Below are 27,236 nucleotides of genomic sequence, written 5' to 3'. Positions count from 1 at the left end.
GACTGAATCTGCTGAAATACACTTGTTTAATTGTTATCTTTCAGTTTAATTGTTATTCTAGTGTTGTACCTCCACTGAATTGTGAGCCCCATATGGGAAGCCACTGTTTTCAGTTCAATTTTTCTTTGTAAATCTCCAATGCCTGCTAGTGCTATATGTATTTTGATGATGTCTGACAACCAGAAATAAAATATTAGGGAAAGGAGAACTATCCCGACTGTGTCCAATGAAACTAGGATGAAATGCTGATCCCAGCAGCTCAAGGGGATACCACAGATGGCATATGCCAAAAACAAGAAGTATGTAAGTCTATCACTTATAGTGAAAATCCATGCTACAGCATATGTATATGCACAGGATAATTGCCTCCCAAATTCCTTATTTAGCAGCTATTTAAATTAACACATTTGGCTAATACTAACTAGCTGGAAAATAAAATAAAATTTGATTCTCTTTAGTTGGAGCCCTCATTCTTGACATCAGCAAGATTTTACAGTGATGGGGCCCCATGTAGTAATTACACCTTATCCCCATAATCAATCTGTCGATCGATCGATCAATAGTATTTATTGATGGTTTACTGTGTGCAGAGCACTGTACTGAGTGCTTGGGAGAATTCAATGCAACAGAGTTGGTAGACACTTTGCCTGCCCACAAGGAGCTTACAGACATTAATATGACTACGTACATATATACATATGTTCAGCCCACATATTCAATTTTGTCACTAAGTCCTATTGGTTCAACCTTCACAACTTCACTAACCTTTGCTTTTCCTCTCCATCGAAACTTATTCCACATTAATACAAGCACTTATTCTATACCAGCTTGATTACTGCATCAGCTTTCTGGCTAATCTTCCTGTCTCTCCCCACTCCAGTCCTTATTTCATTCAATCGTATTTATTGAACACTTAATGTGTGCAAAGAACTTATTTCAATCTGCTGCCCAGATCATTTTTCTACAAAACCTTTCAGTTCATGTTTCCCCACTTCTCAAGAACCTCCAGTGGTTGCCCATCCACATGGCCTAGTGGCAAGATCACAGGTTTGGGAGTCAGATGTTGTGGGTTCTAATCCAGACTCCACCACTTGTCAGCTGTGTGACTTAGGGTAAGTCACTTAACTTCTCTGTGCCTCAATTCCCTCATCTGTAAAATGGGGATTAAGACTGTGAGCCTCATGTGGGACAACATTGATTATCTTTTATCCCTCCCTAGCACTTAAAACAGTACTTGGCACATAGTAAGTGCTTAAGAAATACCAACATTATTATTATTATTATTCTCTGTGCCTCAGTTACCTCATCTGTAAAATGAGGATTGAGACTGTGAGCCCCATGTGGGAGAGGGATTGTGTCCAACCTGATTAACTTGTATATACTCCATTGTTTAGAACAGTACTTGGCACATAGCACTTAACAAATACCATTATTATTATTATTATTATTATTATCTGCATCAAACAGAAACTTCTTACCCTCAGCTTTAAAGCATTCAGTCACCTTACTCCCTCCAACCTTACCTCGCGGCTGTCCTACTACAACTCAGCCTTCACAGTTAGCTCCTCTGATGCCAATTGCCTCACTGTACCTCGATCTCATCTGTCACACTGCCTTCCTCTTGCTCATATCCTGCGTTTGGCCTGGAAAGCCCTCACTCTTCATATAACAGAGAATTACTCTCCCCTCCTTCAAAGCCTTATTGAAGGTACATCTCCTCCAAGAAGCCTTCCTTGACTAAGCCCTCATTTCTTCTTGTCTCACTCCCTACTTCACCGCCCTTTCATTTGGATTTGTTCCCTTCATTCACCCCTCTCTCAGTCCCACAGCACTTAGGTACATATCTGTAATTTATATTAACATCTGTCTCCCCCTCTAGACTGTAAACTCACTATGGGCTGGGAACGTGTCTACAAACTCTGTTACGTTTTTATATTGTACTCTCCCAAATGCTTAAGGGATCTTTGCCCTGCCTGGAGTCCCCCAGGCTGCTACAGATTCACCTCATCCAGACTCCTGCTTCACCTGAGATGAAATCCCTGGATTCACCTCCCTAGATTCATGGTCTCCTAGGATGAGATCCGTAGATTCCCCTCATCCCCTGGGCAGCCCTAATTAATTGGGAGCTCCTGTTGGGTCAGGTACCCACTGACAAGTTCTAAGTTAAATCAAACCACCACTGTATACAGCGGAAATTTTTACTCCATCCTTATTCTACTTGGGGTAAATATACACACATATACATATACATGTATACATTTATATATATACATATAAATATACACACAAATATTATGACAAAAAGCAGCTACCCATCCAACTGCTTCTGGCAAGTTCATCCAGGTGGTTCCACGTCGGAGGAGTTCAGGGAGTCTGGGTGTTTGCAGCTCAACATCCCAGTCCTAGTCTTAGATAGTTTCTGGCAGGTGCAGTAGGTGTCTCAATGTATTAGATGGTTTTGCTGCTGCAATAGGTGTCTTGGCTTAGGTGGTTTTGCCACCCACTGTGGGACCAGTTCTTTCCCATAATAATTATATATCAGTTATACAAAGAGAAGCAGCGTGGCTCAGTGGAAAAGAGCCCGGGCTTTGGAGTCAGAGGTCTTGGGTTCAAATCCCGGCTCTGCCAATTGTCAGCCGGGTGACTTCGGGCAAATCACTTAAATTCTCTGGGCCTCAGTTACCTCGTCCGTAAAATGGGGATTAAGACTGTGAGCCCCCCGTGGGGCAACCTGATCACCTTGTAACCTCCCCAGCACTTAGAACAGTGCTTGGCCCATAGTAAGCGCTTAACAAATGCCATCATCATCATCATTATTATTATTACAGTACTCTACACCCAGTAAGCGTTCCGTAAATATGATTGCTGGACAGGCCACACAGTTTCTTAATGTAACACAGGGAATCACTTGGGTATGTTCAGACAGTACTGGACTCTGACTTTTCACCACCCTTATTGTCTTCATTGGTATAAGCTCATTGTGGGCAGGGAATGTGTCTGTTGTTGTGTTGTACTCTCCCAAAGTACTTAGTCCAGCACTCTGCACACAGAAAGTGCTCAATAAATGTGATTGATTGACTCAAATTTCTTGCCTGTCGTCTGCCCGCAGAAAACTGTACTGGGCGCCGAATGGGCCTGCTGTTGAAGAGCTTACCATCTTACAACAGGCTTTCCTTTCTCCTTGCCTCGGCTTTCTGATCTATTCCATGAGAGCTTGAAAGCTTATGCCAGGTGCTCTGACTGACACCTGTGAGCCCAAACTGCAAAATAATCTTTAAAGTGCAGTGCCAGGATAGGGTTGTGCTCCACAAGCAGGGCCGTCAGAAAGAGGAGGATAGCAGAAAGCAGATTTCAAAGGGAGGCATTAATAATAATAATAATGATAAAATTGTAATTAGTGCTTTACAATACTTTCCAGGGCAATTTTAGGAGCTTAAGGTGTGGAATGGATAGATGCTGGGACACCAGGCTGTCTTTTCCATCTGCTGCGTGTGAAATACATCTCACCCAGCAGCAGTGTCTTCCAACTCACCAAGCTCTGTCTGGAGTGGCTGCCCTTTGTGTTTGAACCACTGCCAAGAAACTTTCTATGTCTGGGAGTGGAGCTGAAAAAGTTGATGATAATCATGATTTTGGTATTTGTTAAGCACTTACTATGTGCTAAGCATTGGGGTAGATAAACGACCAGGTGTAATGCAGTCATTCAGTGGTGTTTGATTGATAATCAGTCTCTGTCCTACACGGGGCTCATTCTAAGGGGTAGGGAGAACGGGTATTTAATTCCCATTCGACAGATGAGGGAAATGAGGCTCAGAGAAGTGATTTGTCTAAAGTCCCAGAGCAAGCGAGTGGCGGAGCTGGCATTAGAACCCAATTCTTCTGATTCCCAGGTCGGTATTCCTTCCACTCGGCCACAGTAATTGACACTGCCCTCTGCACTGTTTGGCTTTAATTGGTGCTTGCTGTGTGGACGGGCCAGCTGCAGCTCCAGCCTGCCTCTGTGGCTCCTTATTGGTGTAAAGCTTTGTTACAGGAGAGCAACCTTTCCCCTGATTATCCTCCCCCTGACTGGTCTGTCTGATCAGTCAACCAGTTGTATTTATTGAGTGCTTACTGTGTGCAGATCACTGTACTAAGTGGTTAGGAGAGTACAATACACTTAACAGAGTTGGTAGACAAAGTGGAGTCTCACTCCAGACTCCACTTGAGTTGTACTGTTTAACATTGTGCTTAGCTAATGTCTTTAATGTAGGTAATATAAGTGTCATTTTAGAACTATAAAATGTGTTGTCTGAATACTAGACTGTGAGCCCATTGTTGGGTAGGGATTATCTCTATTTGTTGCTGAACTGTACTTTCCAAGCACTTGGTACAGTGCTTTGCACACAGTAAGCGCTCAATAAATATGACTGGATGAATGAATGAATTAATACAATTGAATGAATGAATGAATTCTATCTCCTCCAAAAGGCCTTCCTAGACTAACTAGGCTCTCATTTCCCCCTACACCAGCTTCCTTCTATGTTGCCCTTGAACTTGAATTTGTACACTTTAAACCCTTGATAGGGAAGCAGCATGGCTTAGTGGAAAGAGCACGGAATTGGGAGTCAGTGGACCTGGGTTTTAATTCCTACTCCTCCACATACCTGCTGTGTGGCCTTAGGCAAATCACTTAACTTTGTGCTTCAGTTTCTGCATCTGCAAAATCGAGATTCTATACATTTTCTCCCTCCTACTTGGACTGTGAGCCCCATGTGGGACCTGATGATTCTGTATCTAGCCTAGAGCTTAGTATAGTGCTTGGTACATAGTAAGTGCTTAACAAATATTTTATTATTATTATTATTATTTACCCTTTCCTCAGTCTCAGGTCACTTATGTAGATTTATTTGTATTATCCATCTAGACTGTAAGTTCTTTGTAGGCAGAGAACATGCCTACTAGCTGCTATATTGACTCTCCCAAGTGCTTAATACAGTGCTCTGCACTTTGTTCAATAAATACATTTGAAGATTTATTGATTAAACTGGAACAATAGAAAATGCCCAGCATCTTGAGAATCTGGGTGGAAGGTGCTTAAAGAATTTCAGTTATCATGAAATTGGAGTGAAACCTCTCACATGCAGAATTGGTGTATTGACAGATAAAAGCTTTTGGTACCACATTGTATTACATGAAATGTTGGAAATTAAGAATAATCATCCACTACAAGTTGTATAAAGGATTTACATTCAGGTTTAGACCATGTCTGAAACCTACACAAAATCTACAGAGGACATTCGTGTAGCAGTGGGCACATACTTATTTTGAAGAATATGCTTCCTGAAATCAAGCCCTTAATTTAGGCAGTGATTTTAAATGGGATTTTGACACCTTTGGCTAAGAGATTGGCAGATATTGTAATAACATGACAATTCAAATCCAAAATTCTTTGGAATAATTATACCTCCAATTATCCCTAATGGAACTACAGATCACATTTGTTGTTGTTGCTACCTTTTAATGATATTCAAAAAGTAACATTGTCCTGATTTGCCCTTTTCAGGTTCTCATCCTTTTTACTAAAAACTAAATTTTATTTTTTTCAGAAGTTCTGAAATGAGTTGCAGTGACAACACAAAGCAGGAAGAAGCATTTTCTTTCTGGAAAATCCTGAATGGAAAAATAACATGAATTCCTTGGGATTTCATGGAAACTAAAAATAGTTTTTCTCCCCACTGAAGATGAAAAGAATGAATTGAGTGAATGAATGAATGATCAGTGGTTCCGGGACTTGAATACACAAAAAGGAAATTGGGAAGATAAATCTCAATCTTAACATCTAAGACTGTCTCTTTGGAAATAGAGACAGAGAAGCAGCGTGGCTCAGAGGAAAGAGCACAGGCTTTGAAGTCAGAGGTCATGGGTTCAAATCCCCATGCTGCCAATTGTCAGCTGGGTGACTTTGGGAAAGTCACTTAACTTCTCTGGGCCTCAGTTACCTCATCTGTAAAATGGGGATTAAGACTGTGAGCCCCCCGTGGGACAATCTGGTCACCTTGTAACCTCCCCAGTGCCTTGCACATAGTAAGCGCTTAATAAATGCTATTATTATTATTATTAAATGGTAGTAAATATGAGTCTGAAAGATAATGAGATGCTGGATTTTAAATTTTAAATATTCAAAAACCTATCTTATAGTAAGACTGGAGGGTAACACTTCATTGCTGGAATTAAAAGAATAATGATGGCTAGATGTGCATGAAATAATAATAGCATTTGTTAAATGCTTACTATGTGCCAAGCACTTTTCTAAGCACTGGTTGGAGGGGGATACAAGGTAATCAGGTTGTCCCACATGGGGCTTACAGTCTTAATCCCCATTTTAAAGATGAGGTAACTGAGGCCCAGAGAAGTTAAGTGACTTGCCCAAAATCACACAGCTGACAGTTGGTGGAGTTGGGATTAGAGCCCATGACATCTGACTCCCAAGCCCGGGCTTTTTCCACTGAGCAACGCTGCTTCTCAGAAGAAGTGCAGACTTATTAAGCTACTTCTGATTGAGAAGTAGCATGGGCTAGTGGATTGAACATGAGACCGGGAGTCAGAAGAAGCTGGGTTCTAATCCCAGTTCCACCACTTGTCTGCTGTGTGACCATGGGCAAATCACTTCACTTCTCTGTGCCTCAGTTAATTCATCTGTAAAATGGCAATTTGAGCCTGTGAGCCTCACAAGGAATGGGGACAGTGTCCAACCTGATTATCTTGCCTCTACCCCAGAGCTTAAAACAGTGCCTGGCACATAGTAAGCACTTAACAAATACCCTTTTTTAAAAATTGCATTGTAACCATCCCAGGCACTCCTACCTGAACTTGCTTCACTCAGTTGAAGGGATTAATATACAGCACAGTTGTGATAAGTCTCATTTGATTAGTTACTGCCACCGTGAACCATGTTTTGTATTGTTTCCCCAGCTCGATTGTCCATGATGCAGGAGGGGTTGGGAGCCCCACCCTTCCTGTCAAAAGGATCTGAAATTTCATGGAGAGAATGTTTCTGAAAAATCAAAATCAGTATCCTTCCCAGTCCCTAACTCCATTTTTGCTACTCCACATCTGCAACCAGAGCCACAGAAAGGGACAGATGGATAGAAGCTGGACTCACCAGCACTGGGGGGTATACTTTTTATTTATTTTTAAATAAAAGGAATGCCTGCACCCGGCTTTTCCCTTCCACCCCCCACCCCCGATAAGTCATCTCTACAGATGGGATAGCCCTAACACCAGGGGATTGATCAATCAATCAAATTTATTGAGAGCTTACTGTGTGCAGAGCACTGTACAAAGCGATTGGGAGAGTACCATATAACAGAGTTGGTAGACATGTTCCCTGCCCACAATGAGCCTACAGCCTAGAGGGGGAAACACATATTAATGTAAAGAAATTACGGGTGTAATAATGATGGTATTTGTTAAGCGCTTACTATGTGCAAAGCACTGTTCTAAGCGCTGGAGAGGTTACAAGTTGATCAAGTTGTCCCACGTGGGGATCACAGTTTTAATCCCTATTTTACAGATGAGGTAACTGAGGCACAGAGAAGTGAAGTGACTTTCCGAAAGTCACAAAGCTGACAGTTGGAGGAGCCGGGATTTGAATCCATGACCTCTGACTCCAAAGCCAGGACTGTTTCCACTGAGCCACACTTCTTCTCGATATGTACCTAAGTGTTATGGGACAGAGGGAGGAGTGAATAAAGGGTGCAAATTCAAGTGCAAGGTCGACAAAGAAGCAAGTGGGAGAAGAGGAAATGAGGGCTTAGTTGGAGAAGGCCTCTTAGAGGCAGCTCTCAGGCTCCCTTCTTTCCCCTCCCATAGCTCCGGTGGCAGCAGCAGTAGTAGCAGCACTCTACAACTGGCTGGGAGTCCTCTGGCTGAGTCCTCAGCTTCAAGGCTGTCCATCCCTTCGCCCCCTCCTACCTCACCTCCCTTCTCTCCTTCTACAGCCCAGCTCACACCCTCCGCTCCTCTGCCGCTAACCTCCTCACTGTGCCTCGTTCTTGCCTGTCCCACCGTCGACCCCAGGCCATGTCATCCCCCTGGCCTGGAATGCCCTCCCTCCGCACATCTGCCAAGCTAGCTCTCTTCCGCCCTTCAAAGCCCTACTCAGAGCTCACCTCCTCCAGGAGGCCTTCCCAGACTGAGCCCCCTCCTTCCTCTCCCCCTCCTTCCTGTCCCCCTCTTTCCTTTCCCCCTCCTCCCCCTCCCCATCCCCTTGCCGTACCTCCTTCCCCTCCCCACAACACCTGTATATATGTATATATGTTTGTATGTATTTATTACTCTATTTTATTTGTACATATTTATTCTATTTATTTTATTTTGTTAATATGTTTTGTTTTGTTGTCTGTCTCCTCCTTCTAGTCTGTGAGCCCACTGTTGGGTAGGGACAGTCTCTATATGTTGCCAACTTGTACTTCCCAACCGCTTAGTACAGTGCTCTGCACACAGTAAGCACTCAATAAATACGATTGAATGAATGAATGGTCCAGACTGGGGTCTCCCCTTATTCCTGCCATGGAGATCAGCTCCAGGTTTGCCCAGATGTGCTTCAGTCCCAGACAAATCCTGATGGCCATATTGCCTTTCCCAGTTTCAGGGAAAGTCCAACCTCCCTCTTTCCTGGATCCTCCCCCTGTTCACCAGATCAGGAGATCTAGTAATTTGAACTGAGAGATAAATCACCCCAAGGACATTTAAAAATGCTATCTAATATATCATCCTGAAAGATTTTTTCTGAATAATGTGTCACAGCAAAAAATGCACTGCCCTGCCATGGAACCAGCTCAATGTGTACTGAGAAATACAACTTCCTAAACCCTGTGACTGAAATTTTCCAGAAATCCTGGTAGGATACAGTAACATAAGACTTTTTATGAACTGCTTGTAAATCATCATCAATTGTATTTATTGAGCGCTTACTGTGTGCAGTAAATGAAAATGTAACAAGATTAATTTTCAAAGAAAGAGCACATTTCTCCCTAGATACGTGAAATCTCCCTAGAGATTTCAACCTAGATAGGTTCAAAATTTCTGATTTCAAATCACATAGATGAATAAGAAAAAAATCTCAACTGAGAGGTAATATGTACAATCTGAAAAGTGGATGGCCTAAAATCAGTCTATCAATCAATCAATGATATTTCATTGAGCTTGTTCCATGTCAGAGCACAGTACTAAGTGCTTGGTAATAATAATAATAATAATTATGGTATTTAAGTGCTTACTATGTGCCAAGCACTGTTCTAAGCGCTGAGCTCTGTTCTAAGTGCTGATAGAGTTAGTAGACATGATCCCTGCCCACAAGGAATTTACAGCCTATTGCAGAAGATAGAAATTGATAGACTTTAAGAATCATATGTAATATATTCAAAATAATAAAAAATCTAATTTGTATTGACTCATATGTTCAAGTTACTTTCAAATGTCTTCACAGACTCCCAGACTGAGCCCCCTCCTTCCTTTCCCCCTTCTCCCCCTCCCCATCCCCCTGCCTTATCTCCTTCCCCTTCCCACAGCACCTGTATATATGTATATATGTTTGTACATATTTATTACTCTATTTATTTATTTTGTAAATATGTATTCTATTTATTTTATTTGGTTTATATGTTTTCTTTTGTTGTCTGTCTCCCCATTCTAGACTGTGAGCCCGCTGTTGGGTAGGGACCGTCTCTATATGTTGCAAGCTTGTACTTCCCAAGCGCTTAGTACAGTGCTCTTCACACAGTAAGTGCTCAATAAATATGATTGATTGAATGAATGAGTAAATAATGGAGCAGAATTATTTTTATCTCCTGGAACAGCAGTACTTCCTTAAGTAGAGTAATTAATTCAAATTTAAAGCATAGTTTCATTATCCTTGTCTCCCCTGATGAGAATCAATTTGTTAATATTGAAGAAAGTAGGAAGTACAATGGATTGTTAGCACGACTTTTCAGAAGCATAACTGTTGTGAAAAATAAAATATAAAGATAGTAATAATATTTTATTTACACAATTGCAATTGGATAAATTTATGCAATTGTAGAGGTCATTTACGCAGCACCCCTAAGAGGCAGATAAAGGGCAGGAAATGTGTTCATCGTTGGACATGTAAGAATCAGTCTGAAAATCTTGTGCTATCATAGTGCTTAAAACAGAGTTTTGGTATCTAGATAGCTTTTTTAAAATACCAAAATTAAATGCCATAGTCATTACCAGAGCTATTGTGCAATTTGTGCAAGGACTGCTCCAATACACTTCGCTGCAGTCCTTGCACAGTGTATAGTAATGGTTGAGTTCTGATTCCCAGTCTAGTTCCTAAGCTTCTTGTGGACAAGGATTGTGGCTTCCAACTGTATTGTACTGTGCTCTTTCAAGTGCCTAGTACTGTGTTCTGCACACAATAAAAGCTCAATAAATACCACTGACTGATTTAGTTTATCCCAGATAGTGAAATGCTAGGTTAGTATGAAATGTTTCTATTTTAAAAAGCAAATAGTTTCCCAACAAACACTCTAGATAACAGTTTACCCTTTCTGTTTCTCCTTTCCCAATCCAACTCAACTTTTCACCTCTCGGATTCCCTGCAAGGTTAATGTGTTGGTCTGGGTGGGAGCTCTTGCTAGGAAAAGATATCAACCACCTCCTTAGTCCAGAAATGTTTCCTTCCTCACCTGTAGTAAGAAAGTGATGAACTGCTAATAACAGCCCTGTTACTCTTTCTTTGCAGTCTTCCTCCTGCTCTCAGGACTTCTCTACCTGGATGTCCTGCTGACACCTCAAACTAAACATGTCCAAAATGGATCTCCTTAACTTCCCACCAAAACTGTGTCCTCCCTATGTCTTTCTGATCACTGTAGACAACACCACTATCCTCCCTATCTCACAAATTCATTCATTCAGTCATATCTGTAACCTTGGTGTTGTCCTCGACATCTCTCCAATTCAACCTGCATATTCAGTCCATCACCAAATTCTATTGTTTCTACCTCCATAACATTGCTAAAATCTGATCATTTTTCTCCATCCAAACTACTACAAACCTGATCCAAGCATTTATCCTATTCTACCTTAACAACTGCATCTGCCTCCTTACTGACCTCCCCACCTCCTATCTCTCCCAACTCCAGTCCATACTACACTCTGCTGAATGGATCATATTTCTAAATCCAGTGTTAAGTCCATGTCTCCCCAATCCTCACCTCCACGGATGGACCATGCACCTCCGCACCAAACATAAACTCCTTATATCATTGGCTTTAAAGCACTCATTCACTTCTCCCCCTCCTACCTTACTCCCCTTTCTACAGATCAGCTGGTACACCTCCCTCTTCTACTGCCAGTTTACACTCTGTGCTCTGATCTCATCTATCTCATCACCAACCCCTTTGCCATGTAATAATAGTAATAATAATAGTAATTAAGGTAACCGTTAAGGATTTACTGAGTGCCAAGCACTGTTATAAGTGCTGGGGTAGATACAAGTTAATCATTCATTCATTAATTCAATCATATTTATTGAGCACTTACTGTTTGTAGAGCACTGTACCAAGCACTTGGGAAAGTACAATACAACAATAAATAGTGACATTTCCTGCCCACAATGAGCTCACAGTCTACAGTGGGGGAGACAGACATCAGTACAAATAAATAAAGCTACAGATATGGACATAAGTCCTTTGGGTCTGGGAGGTAGGAAGACCAAAGGGAACAAGTCAGGGCAACGCAGAAGGGAATAGGAGATGTGCCTTTTCTCCTCTACACTTGGACTCTTGGAGGAGATGTGCCTTCAATAGGGCTCTGAAGCAGGCAAAAGTGGTTGTCTGTCGGTTTAGAGGAGGGAGGGTGTTCCAGGTCAGAGGCAGGATGTGGGCTAGGGGTTGGCGGCAAGGCAGGTGAGAACAAGGCAGAGTGAGAAAGTTAGCATTAGACGAGTGAACTGTGTGGGCTGGGTCGTAGAAGGAGAGAAGCAAAGTGAGATAGGAGGGGGCAAGGTGATGGAGTGCTTAAAAGGCACTGGAGAAGAGCTTTTGTTTGATATGGAGGTGGATGGGCAACCACTGGAGTTTTTTGAGGAGCGGGGTGATGTGTCCCAAACGATTTTGTCGAAAAATGATCTGGGCAGCAGAATGAAGTGTGGACTGGAGTGGGGTGATACAGGAGGCTGGAAGGTCAGAAAGGAGGCTGATGGAGTAATCCAGGTGGGATAGGATGAGTGATTGTATTAATGTGGTAACAGTAAAGATCAATCAATCAATCGTATTTATTGAGTGCTTATTGTGTGCTGAGCACTGTACTAAGCGCTTGGGAAGTACAAGTTGGCAACATATAGAGACAGTCCCTTCCCAACAGTGGGCTCACAGCCTAATGGAAAGGAAAGGGTGGATTTTAGCAATGTTGTGAAGGTGGGACCGACAGGATTTGGTGACAGACTGAATATGTGGTTTGAATGAGAGAGAGGAGTCAAGGATAATGCCAAGGTTAATCAGGTTGGACACAGTCCCTGTCACACATGGGGTTCACACTCTTGACCCCCCATTTTAGAGATGGGGTAAATGAAACCCAGAGAAGTTAAACGACTTGCCCAAAGTCATACAGCAGACAAGTGGCAGAGGTGGGGTTAGAACCCAGGTCCTTCTAACTCCCAGGCCCTTTCTCTATCCACTAAGCCGCACAGCTTCTAGCCTGAAAGTCCCCCTCCATATATGCCAGAGCTGAAGCACCATGGTCTAGGAGAAAGAGTATGAGCCTGGGAGTCAGAGGACATGGGTTCTAATTCTGGTTCTGCTACATCTGCTCTGCAACCTTAGGAAAGTCACTTCACTTCTCTGTGCCTCAGTACCTCATCTGTAAAATGAGAAATGAGTCACATGTTGGACAGGGATTTTGTCCAACCTGATTACCTTGTATCTACCCCAGTGTTTAAAATAGTGCTTGGCACATAGTAAGTGCTTAACAAATACCACAATTATCATTATTCACCCCTCACATCCAAGCCGTCACCAAAACCTGCCGGTCTCAGCTCCGCAACATTGCTAAGATCCGCCCTTTCCTCTCCATCCATACCGCTACCCTGCTCATTCAAGCTCTCATCCTATCCCATCTGGACTACTGCATCAGCCTTCTCTCTGATCTCCCATCCTCATGTCTCTCCCCACTTCAATCCATACTTCATGCCGCTGCCCGGATTATCTTTGTCCAGAAATGCTCTGGGCATATTACTTCCCTTCTCAAATATCTCCAGTGGCTACCAATCAATCTGCACATCAGGCAGAAACTCCTCACCCTGGGCTTCAAGGCTGTCCATCACCTCGCCCCCTCCTACCTCACCTCCCTTCTCTCCTTCTACAGCCCAGCCCGCACCCTCCGCTCCTCTGCCGCTAATCTCCTCACCGTACCTCGTTCTCGCCTGTCCCGCCATCGACCCCCGGCTCACGTCATCCCCCGGGCCTGGAATGCCCTCCCTCTGCCCATCCGCCAAGCTCGCTCTCTTACTCCCTTCAAGGCCCTACTGAGATCTCACCTCCTCCAGGAGGCCTTCCCAGACTGAGACCCTTCCTTCCTCCCCCCGCCCCCCTCTCCATCCCCCCCATCTTACCTCCTTCCCTTCCCCACAGCACCTGTATATATGTATATATGTTTGTACATATTTATTACTCTATTTATTTATTTATTTATTTTGTACATATCTATTCTATTTATTTTATTTTGTTAGTATATTTGGTTTTGTCTCCCCCTTTTAGACTGTGAGCCCACTGTTGGGTAGGGACTGTCTCTATATGTTGCCAATTTGTACTTCCCAAGCGCTTAGTACAGTGCTCTGCACACAGTAAGTGCTCAGTAAATACGATTGATGATGATGATGATGATTATCACTCTCCATACCTTCAAAACCTTAATTAGGTCACATCTCCAAGAAGCCTTCCTTAATTAAGTCCTCTTTTTCCTGGATCCTTCTCTGTTGTCTGTGATCTTGGTCTTGGATCTTGGATCAAGCACTTAGTATAGTGCTCTGCACACAGTAAGCGCTCAATAAATATGATTCAATGAATCTGTGACCCTTGAGCATTTGACATTTGTCCCACCCTCAGCCCCACAACATTTATGTACTTATTTTTATATTATGTATTAGAAATTACTTTCTGATATTAGTGTCCTTCTCCTCCTCTAAAGTGTATGCTTTTTGTGGGCAGAGAACTTGTCTATCAATTCATTTGTATTGTGCTAGCCCAAGAGCTTAATACAGTGCTCTACACACATTAAATGTTCAATAAATACCACTGATGATGATGATGATACTGAGGATGATATCTTGGGATTATTTTGCTCCTTCCATATGCCGTTTTCACAGGGCTCCAACACAAATTCTGCAGCTTTGTCCAAAGATTTGGTGGCTAAACCCCAGTAAATACTGGCATAGACTAAGTTAACAGAGTTCTACTGACTCCAGGAGCATGAGAAGCAGCATGGTCTAGTGGATAGAGCTCAGGCCTGGGAGCCAGAAGGAATTGAGATCTAAACCCAACTCCACCACCTATTTGCTAGGTGACCTTGGATAAGTCACGTCATTTGTCTGTGCCTCATCTGTGAAATAGGGATTAAGACTGTGAGTCCTTTGTGGGATAGGGACTGCATCCAAACTGATTACCTTGTTTCTACCCACAGTGTTAGTTAAAGTTAGTACTTAAGTAGTAAGTACTTAACAAATGCCATAAAAAACAAAACAACACACGTGATTTCTTTGCATACTTCACTGTTAGTAATGTTGAAGCATAAATGAGCAGATTAGAGCTTGAGCCTCGGAGTCAGAAGGACCTGGATTCTAAACCCAGTTCTGTCTTGTAGCTGCTATGTGACCCTGGGCACATAACTTCTCTGTGCCTCAGTTGCCTCAACTGTAAAATAGGGGGGAAGACTGTGAACCCCATTTGGGACCAGGACTGTGTCCAACGTGATTTACTTGCATACAATGCAACTCTTAGTGCGGTACCTGACACATAGTAAGTGCTTAGCAAATACCATAAAAATAAGTAAATAAATACTTAAATAGGATTATCAGGATTTGAAGCATGGGGGCTAGGTGCCCCACTTAAATAGAAGAAATAAGGATGTTATACGCAGAGGCATTCAGGTGTAACCCTAACCCTCAGGTACACATTGACTTCCACAAAGCATACATCATGCTCAGGGCATTTGTCCAACTGAAAATGTTCAGCAATGATCATTTTAATATTTCGGTTCATGCACAAAGTCTCTTTTTGTATCAGAAATAAGGTGAAGTTTGCTGGAATTTTGAAAACAGTTAATGTCAATTGTCAAGAAGGTTATTATTCCGCTATGATGTATAATTGTTTGCTATACTGCAGTGAAATCTGCATCTATTTTGTGGTTTCATTATGGAGTGAGTATTTCACTACAAATAGTCTGAACATGTTGTCACAGCATTAAACTTTGCTCTGTTTGAACAACAGGTATGGCCAAAATGAATTAAAACTAAAAGCAGCAATGAATAGAAATGGCAAAGCCTAATAACAGGGCTGCTTGATATGTTTTTCCAAAATGTTTCCGAATATTCTTGTTGTATGATAATCTGCATAATCTCTCTCTGCAATGGCAAAGTGAGACATGTAGCCTGCGTATTGACAGTCCCTTTGTAACAAGTGTCTTCCATATCATAGAATAGGAAATATGAAATAGTTATAAAGTGACACCATCCCTCCAAAGAACAGAGATGGCTCATTTTGTAGACTTCCATAATGCTTAGTGTCATAAACCCAGGGAGTGTTTAATACGCTTTAATTAATGAGGATACATAGTTTTATTGCTGGGTTTCTTTGGTGAATTTGTTGTAATTTGATTCTAATTATGTGTTTATCTATATTATACTGATCTGAGATTTGATTTGTGAGTATTTAGGGACTGGTTTAGAGAGGTTAATTAACCTAATTTGAGAAGAGTATATATCCTCTGCTTTTTAAACTCCTGAATAAGTACTTATCAATGCATATAATTCTTTCTGTCATTTTTGATGAGATATTTAGATCTTTTAAAATGATTTTAAATGATTAGCAGAGAATAATGCAAGTTCATTCCCTTAAAATAGGGATAGTACAACATACTTGATCACCATGATTTGTATTTTTTTTAGTATCCTCTGGCTCTGACCATTGAGACTTTACATCATGCTGAACATAAAATTGGCATTCTAACTACAATATAGTTGGAAACGTGTTCAAAGAAGGAGTATATCTTTCCAGTTCTGCAACAGTGAAGCTTGGATCCATAGACACTTGGGACTGAAACTATTAGAATATGCAGAAACTGCTTTTCTTAAAGACTTTTTTTTCTGATAGCTGAAATTTTTGTTTATTTTTCCAATTTTTACTTGATAACTATTATGAGAAGATCATCTGAGGTTTTAGTGTAATTAATTGGATAACTTGGCAGAACATTAAAATTCAGATTTGTTTTAGCCAAACAATGCCAGGGAAACACATTTTTTAATCAAATAATATAGCAAAGGTATAATGCAAGTGGTTGCTTTGATCTCATTCTATTGAGAAGGAAAAATCCACCAAGGTTGACCTAATGATGTAAATGACCAAAAGAAGTAAACAAATTTATGGGCAGCAAAAGCAAGAGTGTGTATGTTTGTGACTGTTTGTGTGGGGCGGGTGGGATGGGTGGCTGTATGTGAACATCTCTTTTTTCCTCTCTCTCTATAGGACCATTGAGTTCCTTGAGCCTAGAAAACATGACAATTTAAAAAATCAATCAAAAATCAATCAGTGTATTCATTGAGCACTTACTATGTGCAGAGAACTGGGCTAAATGCTTGGGAGAGTAAAATACAACAGAATTAGCAGAAACATTCCCTGCCCATAGAAATGGTGAAACTTAAACTGCTTTTCTGTTGAAAAAGATGAAACTACCTTTTAGACCACGAATAATTTGATTCTCTTATTAAAAGGCTAATGAGTCAAGTGGAAAGTAAAACAAATTTTCTGCAGAAAATCTTCCATCTCATGGAAATGCAGAGGTCTTGTAATCCCTGCAAAACATGGTGATTTACAAATGAAGTAGTCAATCCAAGGAAGCTGTGCAGTTGTTTGTTCATTCTCTTCATATGTCTTCTTGGCTGTTCTGCTGAGTGTTATGAAAGAGAAATCTTGCTTCTCCCTGAAAGGGATTTGATTAAAATAGAGGGTACTGTAGATAAGAATGATAAACTACTTTTAAATTATTTTCAAGGGAAGAGTAACCAACAACTTCTTACTAGAGAAGACATATTAGGAAGGATAGAAAAATGATGCAGCTCTACAGATAAACATAGTTTGCTGTTGCTCTGCATATTCGCAGTAGTGCCATTAATGGTGAAATCTACCCATGATACAGTGTGACTGACAAGATAGATGAGGAACCAAAAGTCCTTCCAACACAATACACGTACAAAGCCTTTCTCCTGTTGTACTGTGTGTTTGCTCAATTTAGCACCAACCGTTTCAGTTATTCAGTCTCACCAATCTCCTCATAGCTTCTGCTTGAAAGGAGCTACTCTATTCTTGTCTGCAGCTTTCCCAATACTCAGCTGTAATAACACGTTACCTAAGTCTGAGCTTCACTGAGTCCTCAAATGTATTTATTTATATTAATGTATTTCTCCCTTTATAAACTGTAAACTTGTTGTGGGCAGAGAACGTGTCTACAGAGACTTCTTATCATTGGCTTTAAAGCATTCAGTCACCTTGCCTCCTCCTAACTCACCTCGCTTCTCTCTTACTACAATGCACTCACACACTTTGCTCCTCTGGTGCCAACCTATTCTCTGTTTACTCTACTTTCTACAGCTGTTTACAGCTGCTGACCCCTCACCCATGTCCTGCCTCTGGCCTGGAATTCCCTCCCTCCTCAAATCTGACAGACGATTACTCCTCCTGGCATCTTCAAAGCCTTTCTGAAGGCACATTTCCTCAAAGAGGCCTTCTCTAAATAAGCACCCCCTTTCCTCTTCTCCTCTTCTCCCAGGCCCTTCTGAGTCTCTCCGACTTGCTCCCTCTGTTCTTTCCTGCTCCCAGCCCCACAGCACCTATGTACATTTATTATTATATATAAAATTATTACTATTATGTAATATTATAATATGAATACATATTATTCATTTATATTAATGTCTGTCTCCCCCCTTTAGACTGTAAGCTCGTTGTGGGCAGGGAATGTGTCTGTTTATTGTTGCACTGTACTCTCCCAAGTGCTTAGTACAGTGCTCTGCACATAGTAAGTGCTCAATAAATATGATCGCAAGAATTAATGAGTATGTACTGAGGATCCCACCATTGCTGGGGGTCTGCACTCCCTGCTTCTTCCTAGCTCAGTAGCATAAACAGCCATGTTATTAGGGAGTTCCACTGACAGCCATCTGGCATGAAGACATGTTCTGAAAATATATAAATATTTCTAAAATTAGGTTACTTACTATAGCACACTGGGGACCAGCTCATGATGACTGCTGCTGCAGTGTTTCTATTTCTGATACTGCTGATCACGTTGAGAATTTTTAATAACTAAAGTTGCCTGTGTAACTCTTTCGAGCTGCTTCTAGTTTGAGAATGAAAACCTAGAAGGGATTCTAAGCTCCTAAGAAATACTGGATAACTACCTGGGTAATAAATACTGGAGAATGAGAGATCCAGCTGACACTACAGCCAAGCCTGAACCAAGTAAATCTGGCATCCATTTGAAGAGATTCCATTTGCATCTGGAAGCAAAGTGGTTGGTGCAACAGAGGGAAAAATGAAGAGGAAATTTTCATGTTTTCTTTGCCTGGGATAAAATCCCCTTCTTTGGGACCACATAGACAGTTTTATCTGGGGGTCAGGATTTTATACCTCACATTTCTTGTGATCGTTTGGAAAGCCTCCCTGACTGATGCTTCATATCTGTCTCTTCTGGTTTCTCCTCACTGAAGAAAAGGAAGTATGTAGAACTACTGTGACCAGAAGTTCCACTCTAAATGGGATGTCACCATTTTATTGGACTCTATTCTTCCATCTGATTTCATAAGGTGGAACCCACAAAGGGTTTCTGCCTTTAGTTGAGGGGGTGGGCGGGGACCATTAGAAAAGAGAAGGAAGAAGAACTAGGCAGCTTTCTAATTAGACTGTGATGAAGTGCACTGCAGCAATCAATCTTGGGTGAGAGCTGGGTGATTTTGAAACTTTGTCAGAGGTCCAGTTGGTGGTTGCTAAGGGAGTTGTAGGTAAGGAAAAGAGAAGCCACAAAGGGGCTGATTCTCTACATTTCACAGCAGTAAACAACCTGTTTTGAGTGGTTGTCCTAGCTCCTAGAGTTCTCCTGGAGGGGCAGAACCTTTCCTTTCTGACTCTAGGACTGGTGTCTGTGGGCCATGTTCTCCAGGTTTTGGCCTGTGTCCTGTGGGGTGTCATCTTACTCAGTATCCATAGACAGGTTAATAAAAGTGTGAGGGACTAGCTTCCTTTTTTCTGGTTTATTTTCTGGTTGGTAGTTTAAATCTGAAATTTCCCTTTGGAGTACTCTTGAAAACTACACTGTGAGCAAGTTTCATTCCTATTTTATTAGGATTTACTTAGTTTGTGGAATGGAACTTTAGATATTTTTTTTAATTCTTCGGACCAATTTACACACAGGGACTCTAGAAGGTAAACTGTGGTCTAAAAGAATTATAGGGATTTAAAAATTCCACGATGCTCTGGAACCAGGTTGATCCTGGATTTAAGACTAGCTCTTAAAACATAATCCTGAAGTCAGGGGTCTCCATGCTTGACTTTAGTCACAAGGCCTAACTTGATTTGAAGCAATGGGGGATGGGGAGGAGCAAAGCTCTAAGGACTAAAGTGGGGAGAAAAAGAAAGGCCAAGCCGGGCTGGAAGGAGGAGAAATAGCCCTTGGTTCTAATTCTTTTCTTTACTTTTGCAATCAATTCCTCTGAATAGGTTATCTGTTCTGTAGTCTTTTATGGGACTGAAGCTCAACTGTTATTTTGTTTTGGATAGGAGACATCACCATAATTATTACTGTAAGTGGCCACTTCAGTCCTTTGCACACAGTAGGCATAGGGCACCCAAGTGAATGAAAACATGAAAATTGCTGCATTTTCATCATCTGTCTCCCCTTGACCTGCTACTACCTCTGCTTAGTCTATAACTGAGTGGTGGGGTCAAAAATGGGGTCCTTTGCATGTCCCCAGATACAGAACAACCTGAAGCAAGTCATCCTCTTCCCTGGTACCCATGAGGCCTGGCACTGGAGTTGCCATTACCCCCAATCCTGGCTCCAAGGGATAACAAGATTAATGGGCACTGTGTCTGGCACGGGGGCTATTGTTACCTCCCATTTGTTGCTCCTGAGGGAGATGCAGCTCATTGGAAACTGGGTTCAAGGGCAATAGCTGTTTTTGCTCACCTAGCATCCAGTGAAGATGATGGGAAGCCAGGGCAAAGGGGCAGGAGCAGAGCCACCATCTTGGTTCCACTGGAATATTATGTTTGTATTATATTCGCATATTACACATTCCAAGGGACAGAGTACGCTACCTAGATCCTTCCCGCAAAACAGTGAGAGTGGAAGTAATGCCATCGCCCCCACTGTACCGAGCTCAGTTGGGCTGTCCAGTGGAGTGGCTATGCCTGGAGGTATGAGGAGTGGGGCCATAATAATAATAATGATGGTATTTGTTGAGCGCTTACTATGTGCCAATCACTGTTCTAAGCGCTGGGGTAGAAACAAGGTAATCAGGTTGTCCCTTTTGGGGCTCACAGTCTTAATCCCCATTTTACAGCTGAGGTAACTGAGGTACAGAGAAGTTAAGCGGCTTGCCCAAGGTCACATAGCAGACAAGTGGTGGAGCCGGGATTAGAATCCACAATCCCCTGACTCCCAAGCCCGTGCTCTTTCCACTAAGCCATGCGCCTTCGGGTTTTGTTGTAGATAAGAAATGCATTCCAGAGGAAGCATTCATCAGTTTTATAGACTTCATCAAACCTTAGGGGTTGGCAGCAGAAGATAACGGGGAAGATAGGTGCCAGGAAAGGTTCAACTGGTTCGAGTAGCACTGGACTTTGAAAAGTCAAAATGGAAATTGCAATTCCTTAAGTAATCAATTGCTAAAGCAAGCCTTCATTTGCTGGTGCCCAAAATTGTTTAAAATTTCAAGGCCATATTATAAATCAGAATGTTGAGGGTTTTCTGTTCAACAATTGATGAGAATTGCCATTCATGGAAATCAAATCTTATTCCAATTTAACAAAGATTAAGACTCACAAGAGGACATTAAGATTTTTTTTTTAAACCTGGGTACAGGAGCCAGGCTGACCCAAGGTATTTTATCACCTCAGGCAAAATGTTTTTAATTGCCCTCTCCAATTAATACCCACCATCCCAAAATGTTGTTATTTATTGCTTTTTTAAAAGGATCACTTTCCCAAGTGCTTAGTACAGTGCTCTGCACACAGTAAGTACTCAATAAATACAATTGAATGACTGAATGAATGAATGAATAGAGAATTATTTGGGTGTTTGGTGCCTTTCCTCTCACTTTAGAGATTCGTTTAACTGTTTTGAATCTTTTGAAAACAAAACTCTTCTCTCTGGGATGGGGACTGGGCCATGTTTTCAGCGTTTCTAATTTGCAAATGACAAAAATCCAAGTCATTTACCTAAGCATTTTAAATTTTCTTTCCATGACCTAATATCTTCCAGGTCGCAGGATAAGATGTCTATATCATATTTGAGATTTAATCAAGGAACCCAGAATTACTGTTGTTCCAGCCCTTACATCCAGCGTGGCTCAGTGGAAAGAGCCCGGGCTTTGGAGTCAGAGGTAATGGGTTCGAATCCCGACTCCGCCACATGTCTACTGTGTGATCTTGGGCAAGTCACTTAACTTCTCTGGGCCTCAGTTACCTCATCTGTAAAATGGGGATGAAGACTGTGAGCCCCACGTGGGACAACCTGATCACGCTGTATCCTCCCCAGAGCTTAGAACAGTGCTTTGCACATAGTAAGTGCTTAACAAATGCCAATTATTATTATTATTATTACTGAGCCATGTGACATTCATTCTAGATTTATGAAATCTTTGCCAGGATGGAGGAGCTGGCTTTGTCATTATTGGCCTCAGGGCTCTTTGGCTCACTGCATTCAGACAAAATGGAGGCAATAGTTGGATTCCGGTGGCTTTATTCTTGCCACTTAATAGGATTTCAGTATGTTGATGATATCAGGAAGTAGTTTAGATTGTGTATTTGTCATTGCTACTCAGTTCTAATTTTCATATCCTTATCAGGCAAAGGGGAAGTACATGTAAAATCTATCAAAGTTTGTGACACATAAAAGTGATTAAGAAATAATTTATTCTAGATAAAATAGTGCTAAGTAATAAGCAGCTGCAGAAATATAGTGCTGGTCTGGTCCTGATTTTGTTAAGCTTTGTCAGCAAACTTAATCCAAGCATTTATCCTATCCCACATTGATTAATGTATCAGTCTCCAGGCCGACCTTCCTGCCTACTGTCTCTCCCCCATCCAATTCATACTTCACTCTGCATCCTGGATTATTTTTCTACAAAAACATTCAGGCCATGTCTCCCCACCCCACAAGACCCTTCAGTGGTTGTTCATCCACCTCCACATCAAACAGAACCGCCTTACCAATGGCTTCAAAGCACTCAATCCCCTGGCACCCTCCTACCTCATCTCGCTACTTTCATTCATTCATTCATTCATTCATTCATTCATTCATTCATTCAATTGTATTTATTGAGTGCTTACTGGGTGCAGCTTGGAAAGTACAATTCAGCAACAAAGAGAGACAATCCCTACTCACACTGGGCTTACAGTCTAGAAGTGCTACTACAACCCAGTCCACACACTTCACTCCTCTAATGCCACCCTTCTCACTGTACCTCAATCTCATCTATTCACCTCAACCTCTTGCCATGTCCTGCCTCTGACCCGGAATGCCCTCTCTCTTCATATCTCTTCATATTACTCTCCCCTCCTTTAAAGCCTTATTGAGGGCACATCTCCTCCAAGAGGTCTTCCTTGACTAACCCCTCTTCTCCTCTTCTCTCACTCCCTTCTGTGTTACCTTGACTTGCTCCCTTTATTCATCCCCCTTTCCCAACCTCACATCACTTATATACAAGAGAAGCCGCATGGCTAAGTGGAAAGAACACGGGCTTGGGAGTCAGAGGTTCATCAAGTCATATTTAGTGAGCACCTACTGTGTGCAGAACACTGTACTAAGCACTTGGGAAGTTCAAATTTGGCAACATATAGAGACCATCCCTACCCAACAACGGGCTTGTGGGTTCTAATCTCAGCTCTGCCACTTGTCAGCTGTGTGACTTTGGGCAAGTCATTTAACTTCTCTGTGCTTCAGTCACCTCATCTGTAAAATGGGGATTAAGACTGTGAGCCCCACATGGAACAACTTGATTACTTTGTATCCAGCCCAGTGCTTAGAACAGGGCTTGGCACATAGTAAGCTCTTAAAAAGTACCATTTATTATTATTATTATTCTTTTTGTTCATTTATTTAATCGTATTTATTGAGCACTTACTGTGTGCAGAGCACTTTACTAAGTGCTTAGAAAGTACAATTTGTCAAAAGATAGAGACAATCCCTACTCAACAATGGGCTCACAATTTAGAAGGGGGAGACAGACAACAAAACAAAACAAGTAGACAGGCATCAATAGTATCAAAATAGGTAAATATAATTATAGCTATATATACATCATTAATAAAATAAATAGAATAATAAATATGTACACTATACACAAGTATTGTGGGGCAGGGAAGTGGGTAGAAGAGAGGGAAGGAGTTGGGGTGATGGGGAGGAGAGGAGGAGCAGAGGAAAAGGTGGGCTCAGCCTGGGAAGGTCTCCTGGAGGAGGTGAGCTCTCAGTAGGGCTAAGAAGGGGGAAGGAGAGCTAGTTTGGTGGATGTGAGAAGGGAAGGCATTCCAGGCCAGAGGTAGGAAGTGGGCCAGGGGTCGATGGTGGGACAGGCAAGAACGAGGCATAGTGAGGAGGTTAGCGGCAGGGGAGCAGAGTGTGTGGGCTGGGCTGTAGAAGGAGAGAAGGGAGGTGAGGTAGGAGGGGGCAAGGTAATGGAGAGCTTTGAATCTAATAGTGAGGAGTTTTTGCTTCATGCAAAGGTTGATAGGCAACCACTGGAGATTTTTGAGGAGCAGGGGGGTGACATGCCCAGAGCATTTCCGTAGAAAGATAATCCGGGCAGCAGAGTGAAGTATAGAGTGAAGCAGGGAGAGACAGGAAGATGGGAGATCAGAAAGGATGCTGATGCAGTGATTCAGTCGGGATATTATGAGAGATTGTATCAACAAGGTAGCGGTTTGGATGGAGAGGAAAGGGAAGATCTTGGTGATGTTGTGAAGGTGAGACCAGCAGGTTTTGATGACAGGTTGGATGTGTGGGGTGAATGAAAGAGCGGAGTCAAGGAAGACACCAAGTTTGCGGGCTTGTGAGATGGGAAGGATGGTAGTGCCTTTCACAGTGATGGGAAAGTCAGGGAGAGGACAGGGTTTGGGAGGGAAGATAAGGAGCTCAGTCTTAGACGTTGAGTTTTAGGTGGTGAGTGGACATCCAATTGGAGATGTCCTGAAGGCAGGGAGAGAGAGCAGGGGTGGAGATGTAGATTTGGGTGTCATCAGAGTAGAGATGATAGTTGAAGCCAGGAGAGCAAATGAGGTCACCAAGGGAGTGAGTATAGATGGAGAACAGAAGGGGACCAAGAACTGACCCTCAAGGAACCCCTACAGTTAGGGGATAGGAGGGGAAGGAGGAGCCCGCAAAAGAAACAGAGAATGAATGGCCAGAGAGATAAGAGGAGAACCAGGAGAAGACAGAATCCATGAAGCCAAGGTTGGATAATGTGTTGAGGAAAAGGGGATGGTCGACAATGTCAAAGGCAGCTGAGAGGTCGAGGAGGATTAGGATATCTGTAATTTTATTTATTTAAATCTCTGCCCTTAAACTCTGTTTGATGTGGGCAGGGAATGTACCTGTTATATTGTTATATTGTATTCTCCCAAGCACTTAGTACAGTTCTCTGCAAACAGTAAGCACTCAGTAAATAATATTGACTGACTGACAAACTTTGCCTTTCTCATCACTGTGTTGTCTAAGGGCATTGGGGAAGACATGGCAGTGCCTTTAATGTCTATCAAACCCTTAAGGAACTCTATGACTTTTATCCTGTGAAGCGTTAAATGATGACTACGTTCTAGGGGCACACACAATAACAAGACAAACAAGAACTTGATCTGTTTTGCAGAATCACTTAAGTACTGTGGGCTGACAATAGTTGAGGTGTCTTCAATTCAGAAGATAACCAAAACTATATACCACCCTGCACAGGAGAATACCTATGCAAAACGTGGATTAATGTGAACTTTTGTGAGGTCATGGACAAGACATGGATAAGTTCCATGGAATCTTATTCAACTAGGGTCTACTGAGAAGAATCAAGATGGACAGAACGTTCTTTGAATAGCTCATCGAGTGAGGAGCCCATTTGGCATCGTGATTCAGACAAAGCAAAGCCTCCAGAACAATTATATTGTCCAGGCTTCTATATGACAGTGAGCAGAAACTGTAAGCCCCATGTGGGACTGAGGCTGTGTCCAATGTGATTATCTTGCATCCACATAATTTTACACATTGATCAAAGACAAACACAGTCTTAGAACACAAGCAAGTGCTTAAGAAATACTATTATTATTATTACTATCAGAGCTAGATTAATACAAGGGCTCATGGGGCTTGAAGCTCTGTGCCCTGGGCAAAGGTGGGACCCAGAACACCCCGCAATACATATTCTTCAGCTATATCAATCAATCGTATTTATTGAGCGCTTACTGTGTGCAGAGCACTGTACTAAGCGCTTGGGAAGTACAAGTTGGCAACATATAGAGACAGTCCCTACCCAACAGTGGGCTCACAAGCTATATAAGTAGCTCTCAAGCATGGGTGGTTAGAGCATGCTTTCCCCTCCAATCACTTCCCCTCTCACCGCTGACCTCTCGCCCACATCCTGCCTCTGGCCTGGAATGTTCTCTTTTCTCAGATCCGATAGGCAATTACTCTCCCACACTTTAAAGCTTTACAGAAGGCACATCTCCAAGAGGCCTTCCCAGGCCAAGCCCTTCTTTACTCTTTCCCACTCCCTTCTGTATTGCCCTAACTTTTTCCCTTTATTCACCCTCCCTCCAAAACCCACAATACTTATGTACATATCTGTAATTTATTTATTTATATTAATGTCTGCCTCCCCCTCTAGACTGTAAGCTTGTCTGGGGCAGGGAATATGTCTGCTTATTGTTGTAGTGTACTCTCCCAAGCACTTAGTACAATATTTTGCACACAAAAAGTGCTCAATAAATATGAATGAATGAATGATTGACAGAACTCCCTCACCTCCCTGAAGCTCTGGTCTGAGGGTGGGGATGGTACCTATTCCACTGTACTCTCTCCCAAGTGCTTACTATGTAGTGTTCGGCACAGAGTAAGTGTTCAACAACTTCTATTGATTGATTGATTGTTCCAGTCTAGCAGGCCAGAATGATGTGGGATCCAAAGCCCTGTTCCACCCAACATGGGAAATCTCAGGCAAAGTTCAGTGAATTGAGAAGGTGAAAAAGCCCCCAGATCCTCAGGGAGAGAAACAGAGACAGAAGATCACCCTTTCACCATTTCTCTCCCCGTTTTCCCTTCCCCCAAAACACTTGGCTGTGGAGAGTTGATGGGGTTGAAATCATAGCAGCTGCAAGTCCAAGAAAGCCTCAATCCCTGCTGCCATCATACATGCTAGTAAGACCCACTCACTTATAATAATAATTGTAATTATAGCACTGGTTAAGCTCTTACTATTACAAAGAACTGAACTGAGTGCTGAAGCAGATTCAATAGACTCATACTGGACACTGTCCCTGTCCCACATGGGGCTCATAGGAGAAAGTAGGATTCAATCTCCGTTTTACCGATGAGGAAACTGAGGCATAGCAAGCTAGGTGACTTGCTCAAGGTCACATAGCCAACAAGTGGCAGAGCCAGAATTAGAACCCAGGTCCACTGACTTGCAGTCCTGTGGTCTTTCGGTTAAGCCACACTGCTTAATAAGGTAATTCTATATACCCAAGGCGTAAGAAATGATA

This window comes from Tachyglossus aculeatus, chromosome 1, assembly GCF_015852505.1.
Source record: "Tachyglossus aculeatus isolate mTacAcu1 chromosome 1, mTacAcu1.pri, whole genome shotgun sequence".
NCBI classification, from domain to species: Eukaryota; Metazoa; Chordata; class Mammalia; order Monotremata; family Tachyglossidae; genus Tachyglossus; species Tachyglossus aculeatus.
This window is presented reverse-complemented; position numbering follows the sequence as displayed.